Below are 8969 nucleotides of genomic sequence, written 5' to 3'. Positions count from 1 at the left end.
CCGAGTCTTAAGTTCCAAATTGAGCTATTAAAATATAAACTCGAATAATTTGTGTTTGCAAACAAAATAGTTATTAGTATAGAGTTCTCTGATAGTGACTGACATCTTGTTTCGTCAGATAAAAATAGTTAATAGCAAATGTCTAGATACAATGACATCTCTAGATTCTCTTATAATAGCAAATCAGTAAATTTTAGTGAGATCTGATACAAGCTTAATATTTATTCAGATTGGAACAGATCAAATGACATCTCTAGAACCTCACCTTCCGAGGACGATTCAGGCTGGGAGCTCGTGCATGCAGCCAGGAAAATTGCAGCAACTTCTTCTCCTCGATGCGCTGCGATACTTGAAGTTCAGAAAGGGAGACCAAATAAAAAGTTTAGAGATAACGACTCAGCCTCTCCTGTTTAGAGCAAGCGCTACCAGTATGAAATCCAGCGAGCGCCACTCTGAACTCCAACGCCCGTAGGCATGAACCACCACAAGCACCAACATGGACTCCAGAGGGCACCGATATGAACTACCCTAGGCTGCAGGTGAGGTTCTGCCCGTTGTTTGTTGTTTTCCAGTAGTACAATTCGTGAAGCTGCTGTTTAGCTTTTCTTATTGATTTGGAAGTAACAATTTGGAAGTCTAAAATTTCTTGTTCGGAAGTTCAGAAACTGAGTATAAGTTTGATTACATGTTACCTGTGTGGTTGTGTAGTGTTTATTCATCTATGTTACATGGAAAAATTGCATGAAGTAAAGTCGTTCAGCTCAAAAGAACTCCATTTATTTATAACATGAAATCCATATTAGGTTTATAACAGGAATGCCATGTCATGTAAGTTCAGGAACATGCTAAGTTTGCCTTTCTAATTTATTCTCACACTCTCACTAATTGGTTTATAAATCAGACACTCACCCTTTGCATCAATTGATTAAATAGCTTCAAAGATAGAAGTTCACCTTGTCCATGCCTGAAGTTTACTTATTAATTTTTGGAAGTTTATTTATTTTTGTTTGTAAGTTCACCTTGTATCGGAGTTCACTTGTTTATACTGACAAGTTCAATTTCATATTTTTGTGACTTCATTTCGTCTGGGTGACTATTTCATCTAAAACCGCTCAAAAGATATAGTTTAGCACGAGGCTGTTGCTGCTGGACAAGCTGTATATGACAATGTCCACCTGCAGTACTTGTTCATTTTAGGCAGTTCACTCGTTCGAGAGAGGTTCACTTTTTTAAATCTTGAAGTTCTAATCATCTGAGGAGGATGTTCACCTTTTCTGCTAGTAAAATTTTGCGAGAAGTTAACCTTTTCTGTTAAGAGTTAAATTAGCAGTTCACTATTCCTTGTCACAAAGTTCACTTTTAAAATGTTGGGAACATAAGTTCAATAAATGAACTACAAAAATGGTTCACTTTAACCACAATTTGTGCATGAAGTATTTTTAAATCAAGGAATTCACTTCATATGTACCTGAAGTTTTCCTCTTTTTATCCAGGGTTTTGTCTCGTTAATTTTGTTGGCAAGTTCACATCTTCCTTGCATAAAGTCCGCCTTTTGTCTCTATGGAAGTTCAAATTACATTATCAGGAAGTTCAGTTTGTGTGCAAAGTTCATTTTTTATGAGTCTAGTTTGTTCGAGAAGTATAGTGTGCATATAGTATAGAATTATAATGGGTCAGGAAGAGTTCATTTTTCTGTTTAGGAAGTTCAGATATTGCAATTGGAAAGTTCAGTTATTATTTTGTACTAATCTATTGGCTACAACCATGGCGTTGTTCTTTATCAGCTGGGAAGGCACATAAGAGAAGCCTTCAAGATGACACCATGGAATAAGCAATGGCGGTGGCTGCCTGTAGTCATGGGAAGTTCAGTAACAGGTTGTTTGATGTTTCTTTTTTCTTAGATTGTGGTCTGTTGCTATGCCAGTGTCTCCTTCTGGTAACCACCTTACTAGGTTGGGAAGTCCACTATGAGTATCCAGGGGAGTTTACCTTGAGCAGTTTGTTGGTTCTGTTGCAGATCAGTTGTTCAGCAGTAGTAGTGTGGTGGCTCGTCTAGATCTTGGTATTGTCGAGCGAGCAAACGGTGCGTGAGGCCCTTCCAACGGTAGGTACTGCTGCTGTAGCTGCTAACCTAATTTACATTGTTGATGCCACCCTAAGTATTAATGCTTTTGTTTCTCTTCATCAGAATAAATGGATGCTTGTGTGTGATACTTGAATGGATAAGCAAAAGAGCAACAATATATGGGAAAGAAATTTATATGTTATACGGTGGATCAAAGAACTAAAAAAACTATGTGTGGTGTTTCTATACCTCGAGGGCGTGGGTGGTCCTGGCAGCTCGTTTCAATCAGCATAATGAGAGGTATATTTCTCCTTCGACAAGGAAGATTATAATTTTTTGAACTCCTTGCGCCACTCTACTGTGTTAGTTGATTGTTCTGTCTTTCTTGGAAGTTGGTGCCCCTGTTAGTTTTATGCGCATGAGAACAAAAATTAGTTATTCATAATTCCACTTTGAGAGTACAATGGTTGTGAGTAAATTGTTCTTACTAGATAATTCTTTGGAATGACTATGGGTTTCCCTGCACTTTATCCCATTCATATGGATGTAGTAGTAAGAAACAAATGTATATGTAGTATGGTTGAGTCATGCATGACTAGCTCTAGTTATCCAATCTTAGAAAAACCAGTAGTTACTTTTATATATATAAATATTGTTCATCGAATGCAAATGTATGTGTTGATGCGTGGCTGATAAAACAAATAGAACTCACTTTGTTCTCGGAGCAAAGTTAACTTTTATATTGTGTGGAGTTCACTGTTCGGCAGCAGTTAAGGATTGTTGACAAGAAGAAATAAGTTGTTTGCTGACAAGAAATAGTCGTTTGTGTTAATTTCCAGAAAGACAACTTATGTGAACTTTTGAAGATTTAATCATTGTAGTTCTCAAATATAATTGGTGAACTTCTCGAAACATGATCGAAGCTATGGACTGCTGATCGACTATGTTCTTTCATTATAATCCAATATTTCGAGTTATTATTCACCTAATTAGTTAACTTTGGTGCTAGGTATTTGGGAAGTCCACTCTTATTGTCCGAGCATTACATGTATATACAACCGGGACTCCCCTGAGCGCTGCGACCCCGACGGGGCAATGCTGGAGAGGACGAGGTCATAAATGTGGTGCCAGCCCCGTCTGCTTCAGGGTGGACACAGCTTGGTGGTCGCTCCCTATACATGGCGTCGTCATGCCCAACAGCCTCACGTCGTGGGGGGCATCTGTTGCAGGAGCATTGCTAGGAGTAGATGGATTTTCATTTGAGTCTGCTAGATGAATTATTCCTGAAGTTCACTTCCAATGTTTGTGCTGCGGGGTGGATGATTTCTGCATATAAACTATGTGTTAAGTTAATTGTTATGTATCTGGTAGAGCAGTACACTTATTTGTGAAAAATATGTGCAGCCTACCGTATGAAAAGTTTACTTCTTCGACATGAAGTTTGTGCATCGAGTAAATGTGTAGCAACCAGGTGCTACTTCTACTGAACCCGTAAGACTTGAACCTGTAAGACTGGTTTTGAACTGCTAACTTGGATGTGTACGTTTGTGATTTCAATTTTACAAATTTTGTTTTCGCATAGATTAATAAAGTTGTGTAAAATGTGTTGTAGCACACGGGCAATGCATTCACTTGTCTTTTATCAATATTATATTTCAACGCGGAGGATGTTCATCACAAACATGCCGGATTTTTTTTGTTAAAATTCACTTTTTTACGGAGCGAAAGTTCACTTTGAACCATGTAGGAAGTTCAATTTAAACGTGCCTAAAACATTTATACCGCGATGGGTAGTTCACTAATAGACATCGGGAAGTTCACTTTCATATTCGAGCAGCTCACACACTTGTGGGCGGAAATCATACACATAGAAACCATCCGTACGACTACCGATTGCGTAAATCGACCCACTACACGTACAATTAGCACTAATGTAACTCTATTAATACTCTAACATACCGCAATGCCACAACTAATCAATCTAGATGAGCCAATTTCGAAATGTTCTCGTGTCGTCGTTATTTTCACTTTTATGTATTTCTAAAATTAAACTAAAATCATTTAGAATTTGGAAAAATATTCAACATGACATATGCGCCTAATTAATATATTTTCAACGCAATATCATTTCGTACATTTCGATAAGTGGTTCGGAAATAATCCACAAAAAAACAGTTCAAAAAACCGAGAAGCTCGAAAAGAGTAATCACGTATTTTTAAATCTGCTCTTAAACTGTAAAGAATTTAGAAAAGTTGTCTTCATGATAAAGGTGCGCCTATTTATCAGCTTTCCAATGGCGTATCATACGCATCAATCTGATAAACGGTTTGAAAACTAGAACCCCAAAACTGCACGAAAAGAGATAAATCCACGAAAACGTTGTTTTGTATATTTAAAATTACTTTTAAACAATACAGAATTTGGGAAAATAATGAACACGAAAAAGTTGCGAAATTTCCGTACGAATCCAATGGTATATTGTATGTATCAATCCGATAAGAGGTATGAAAATCAACACGAAAATAGTGTCCGCACGGACATGCAATTCTGGTATTCCGTCGGGAAGTTCACTTGGAAACATCCAGAAGTTCAGATGCGACGGAAGTTCGCTATATTTTCTGAAGTTCACTTCAAACTAGACTCAAGTTTTGGAAGTTCGCCCTGTACAATATTGAAGTCCGTCGGGAAGTTCAGATTTAGGTAAGAAGAAGTTCAGATGCATGTACCGGGAAGTTCAGAAAGGGTTCGAGAATAGTTATTCTCGAACTGGTTCGAAAATAGCAGTTACATCGTGGTGCCCAAGCACCATATATATATAGGAAGTTCAATTGGGGCACCATGGTGCCCAAGCACCATATATCATGACCATACAGTTACATCGTGGGTGTCACATTGCATCATAGGTGTATAAAGGAGAGAAAATCACTTTCGAAATATCAACAGGAGAGAGAGAATGCACTTTCCAATTATCAGAATTAGGTGCTGTGTAGGTTTCCTTTTATGATTTGTGGTGCCCAGGCACCATGGTGCACCAGTTAGTTTACCTATATATATATATATATATATATATATATATATATATATATATATATATATATATATATATATATATATATATATATATATCGACGCGGATTTGCTACCATGGTGGCTAGCTACGCATGCTGTTTTGGCCATCCGATCATGCTTAGTTATTTGTGCATTTTAACATCCGTTAGACAACTCCGTTGCTCTGCTGCTAGGCAGAAAGTTACACTCCTGAAGTGTATCTGAAATAGCATCCGAAAGTGTATCTGAAATAGCATCCTAAAGTGTAGCTGGTTGAAACTCACACAAACCATCGTCCAGAAGTGCAATTGAAATTGCATCGCAAAGTGAAGTGCAACTAAAATAGCATTGCAAAGTGAAGTTGAACCAGCATCCTAAAGTGTAGCTGGAAGTGTAGCCGGATTCGTGAAACAGCATCGGGAAGTTCCGCCAGCATAGTAACCGGATTTGTTATCATTCTGTAGCGCGGCATTCGCTCCGTGGAGTGCGAGGCCTTTACATCGCGAGCTAAATGCATCGTTATTCGAGTATATTTTTTCAAATAGCACAGCGCGCAAATATATTATGCTAGAAATTCCAGTGGAAAGGTAGCCCATTGTACATCTGAATCGGGACATACTTCCGTCAGAAATACAAACAAACAATTTGCAGAAACAAGGTGAGGGATCAAACTGAGCAGAAACGGAATTTACATTGATTTTCCCTAGTGTTTTACACGAAGGGGGGATGGGGGTTTTACAAGGTTTTCTTGTCAGGTTTTCTTTAGGATGAGGACCTGGAAGAACATCAATAGAAACCCATGGTTCAATCTGATACTGCTACGCGTTCTGTTCCTGTCCAGCAACAATAACATTGTGCGAGCTCGACTGCGCTGGCGGCACTGTCACCCTGGCCGACTCGGAGGAGTGGTGCGTCAACCCATAGGCGTGCAAGGTTGACATCAACACTGCCGACACGAGATAGTTGAAGCCGGAGGCAGAGATGATATTTTTCATCTGTCAACAAAGAAAAGAATCGTAACAACAGCAATTCACTTCATTATTATAGTCCAACTAAATACATCTAAGATGAATTAAAAATCAGCTTTGAAACTGGAAAATCTTCAGCTCTCCTTAATATCAATGTAATTTGTGTTTTTCACTAGCCAAATATTCATCTCCAAAAATTGAAAGGCGACCAAATTGTACGTCTGAATGCATACATGGAAGAGAAAAAGTGTAGCAGTGCCACTGAATGCATGGAAAATGAAAGATTATAACAAATAAACAAATTGTATCTGGATCGGGAGGCACACTATATATGTAGTAAAACACCTGGTTCAATGAAACGTTGAAGCAAAATCAATCCAGATCGGAAAAAAAAAGAGGAAGCAAATCCAGATGCAACAAAGGCAACGCATTCAGACGAACACATATCAACAAATTATTAGAGAGAATCAGAGGGGCAAGTTGAAGAAAATTGTTTTGGCAGGAGCACATGACGTTTTGCCGCTGCATCTGTGCTCCTCCCGATCTGGAGAAGAGGATTACCGGTAGAAAATCGAGCAGCGAACCGAGCAGCAAAACGAGCAGCGAATCGAGCAATACCGGCAGCATGCCAGGGGAGGAGCAGGGCGGCTCGCCGGGGAAGATTACTGGCAGGGAACTAGACACCAAACGGAGACACCAATTCAGCCTAATATTTGTACCACCTAAATTTGGTGCGTGGGCTAGAAATTTATTGAAAATCAATAGAACAAGAAATTGAAACCTGAATGGCATCGATGGAGATAGGCAGACAACTCGTCCGAAATTTTAGAAGTAATTTCTCTGCTCAAGAACATCCGTGCAGTAAAAAAATCAGAAAAGAAGAGAGGATGAGAAGAAACATGATACGGAGGGGAGCATGAATCTTGAACATCAAGTACATCCTGAAAATCCCATTACCATCCAAAGATCATAAATATCTTTCACATGTGGATTCACACCACGGACAGTACAAGATCTAGAAAAAATAACAATTAAGGATTGGGAGAGATGGAAGTAGTTGATAGAGATGGTGGCGTCATGGGGAAATCCAGGGGATCCACCACGCGGCGCCACAGCAGTGCCATGGTCCGGCCAGAGCGGTTGCAGGGACCTGGGGCAGCTCGCTTGTTCGCCGGGGCAGGCCGCCTTGCTGTTGTCCAGGAGGAAGAGGGGCGAGTGGTGGACTGGTGGCATTTGTGGTGGGGGTCGGGTGAGGTGAGAGAGAGGAGCGCCCGCGTTTGTGGTGGGCTCGGTGGGTGGTGGGACGGAGAGAGAAAAATACGGAGTAATCGACTGACGGCCGTTAAGTCGATGTGCGGTGCGAAATGCCCTATAGCGTGATCCAATGGCCAATCGTGGGTGCGTAGCTAGCCCCCATGGTAGCCCACTATTTTGCATATATATATATATATATATATATATATATATATATATATATATGCACATGCATTTTATCAATGACATATGAAAGGATAAAGTTGTTTACCTCGATGGAGCATTTCATCGAACACCTTTTGTGCATGTTAAGAGAGCAAAGCAACAACACCCCTCTTGTGATAAGAAGTGGAAAAATGGCTAATTGTGGCTCACACTTAGGCAGGGGCAAGGTATATGTAGGCAGATGGGGACTTGGTCCCGGTTTGTAACCGGTTTGTATTACAAACCAGGACCAAAGACCCCAAACGAACTGGACCAAAGGGTGGGGTCGCCCCGCGTGGAACGAACCGGGACCAATGCCCCCCATTGGTCCCGGTTTGCTTTAAAACCGGGACTATTGCTCCTAGGGGTGCTGGACAAAAGGTCTGTTCTCTACTAGTGGAAGGATGCCGAACCGTCGGAAGCGACGCCCCCAAGGAGGAAGCGACGCACATGGTGCCGTCGTCACCCAATCCATAGGATTGTAGGTTTTCACCCGGGAGCATGGCCGGGGTGAGGAGAAACGGGACCTCAGCAGCAGCGCCTCAAGAGGATGCACGGTGCCAAGGGGCGTCGCTGACATGGGCATACCCTTCGGGTACCCATTATTAGTATACCTGGATTGGCTCGGCCCAATATGGAGAGAAGGCCCAACAAGGCAACCCGAAGAAGTAGTCGACTAGGACTCTTGTAAAACCCTAGGCTGGTTGCATATATAAAGCTAGCCAGGGCACCCGAAATAAAGAGGCCAACATATAGACATAGAGAGACAACACATCTCCGCCTACGGCGGCACCCTGTAAACATACATATGATATTATACTGGATTGCTAGCAGCACGTAGGGATCCTCCACCGAGGGGACCCGAAGCTGGGTACGTCGTGTGCCTAATCTCGACCCCGGAATCTCCATCGTCGCTCTCTCCCGAAACCCTAGTCTACAATACGTAGGCATTGTCGAGGTGTTCCCTCGTCAATTGGCGCCGTCTGTGGGAATCGCGGCGGTTGGATTTTGTTATCCGGGCGAGATCCATCATCATCGTCAACAACATAAAGAACAGAGACTCGCGAAAAACTGGCGACGACTGATCAGCTCATCAGCACACGCGCGTCGCTGACGGTAGGATTTTTCTAGATCAAGCAACGACAAGCAGCAACATTGGTCAACGCATGGAGAAAATCGATCAGGAACCTGGTGGCATGCAGTATGTACGGCAGTATGCCACCAGCCTTTGCACGCATCCGGTGAATTCTAATTCTATCCGACAAGGACACACACGAGGCTTCATCCATCATTGAAAGTTACCACACAGATTGGCCCTTGGCTGAATTTTTTATCTTATTTAATTTTATATTCTTTCTCATTGATTATTTCCGCATTAATTGCTATCTAACCCTCCACGCACGGGCATGGTTATCATATATTGCATGTT

The 8969-nt window shown here is 41.3% G+C and overlaps 1 long non-coding RNA gene across 1 annotated transcript; it reads right to left on the bottom strand.

The window, feature by feature from the left end:
• Positions 1-5786: 5786 nt before the first annotated feature.
• LOC127297572 (uncharacterized) lies at positions 5787-7377 on the bottom strand. The gene is made up of 2 exons (XR_011744227.1): positions 6644-7377; positions 5787-6109 (listed from the first exon to the last, which is right to left on the bottom strand). It is a non-coding gene; the product is annotated as an uncharacterized lncRNA (long non-coding RNA).
• Between the last annotated feature and the right edge of the window lie 1592 nt (positions 7378-8969).

Source organism: Lolium perenne, chromosome 4 (assembly GCF_019359855.2).
Source record: "Lolium perenne isolate Kyuss_39 chromosome 4, Kyuss_2.0, whole genome shotgun sequence".
Classification (NCBI taxonomy): Eukaryota; Viridiplantae; Streptophyta; class Magnoliopsida; order Poales; family Poaceae; genus Lolium; species Lolium perenne.
This window is presented reverse-complemented; position numbering and strand designations above follow the sequence as displayed.